Here is a 1,400-nt window from a genome sequence, read left to right on the forward strand (position 1 = left end):
TGAGTTTGTCGTAGAGAAAAGACGCGGCGAGGCGGCGCCTGGCGGCTCCACAACCCCCCCCCCCCCCCCCCACACACACTCACCTTGTGAGTCGCGAGGTCCTGAGTTCGAGTCCGACTCCCGTCCATTCCCCTCTCTCTGACCCCTGTTTCCTGTCTCTCTCTTATATCTAGTAAAGCAAATATCATCTTTAAAGACACAAAGGCTCTTCTTACTTCTCACTGTCTCGCTCCTCACCTATATGAAGCGTTAAAAACGGAGTGGGTCACAGAGTGGAGGGGAAAACTGGTTTCCTTTTATCTTGCCATGTTGGCTTCAGGAAGTCTTTTAGAAGAACGGAGGAGCCCTTTACAGCTTTGCTCCAACCTCAAAACACAGCAACAATTCACTCAACTTTTCAAAGTGTTCCAACCGAAGAATTCAATGTGTTAAATGTTAAGTTGGATCAAAGTTGGACCCCATGAATAATATCCTCTTTAACCACTTAAACCCTATGTACTTCATTGACATTCATGGCTTCATCGCCAAAAATGGCTGATCTTGTTGCGTTGTGAGTCTGTGACACACTGTAAGCTTGTAGATCAGCTATTTTTTGCAAATGTTTGCCTCAGAATATGAACGCTCTTTGGTAGTTTTTCTCAATGAACACAAAGGACATGACAACTAAATCAATTATTTTATGTTGGCTATTAAATATGAATCATTTCACTTCCTCTTGTAACTGTTAATGATTGACTCTATGCAATGAATAGTTGTGCTGTCTCGATCTATTTGTGGTCGATAAAGCAAGCAAAGAAAATACATGGCTGTAGAGTGCGCTTCAGGATTAACCATCCCACAGCGCCTCACAGTGGTATAAAGAGACATTGCATTTTAAACCATAAACCAAATCTATGCTTTGTTGAATGACTGCCGGCTGATACAATTGATGTATTTACAACTAAAAGCTGTTAATATGCCGGCTGTGTCGGCTGGCACAGTCGCTCAATGTTAGTCATTCATTTATTTTATCGTTCATCTCTTTATGAACAAATGAATGTATGCCGTTATATTTTCCTCATACAAGTATCTGATATGTAAAGTTTAATATAGTGCACGATTTAGTGTCACTCAGTGATGCAATGTTTTGGAGCAAAAAGCATTTGACAGGTGGAGCAGCTAAAGTGTGTCTCTATCAGCGTCGGTCCTGAGAGTTTGTTTCACTTTGCGAGGTTAAGGGTCCCTTTGGTTCCACTCGCACCCTCTCAGAGTCAAATGAACACTGAGGATTTGACAGTGTAAGTACATGGAAACCAGTAAGACTCTCTCTCTGTGCCTCTCTTTCTCACTCTGGGTGCGTCTCAAGAATGTATAACACATGTTCTGTAAAGGGATGGAGAAAAGGAAAGAAGGAACCTACA

The sequence above is a fragment of the Nannobrachium achirus genome (genome assembly GCF_963921795.1).
Source record: "Nannobrachium achirus genome assembly, chromosome: 12".
Lineage (NCBI taxonomy): Eukaryota > Metazoa > Chordata > Actinopteri > Myctophiformes > Myctophidae > Nannobrachium > Nannobrachium achirus.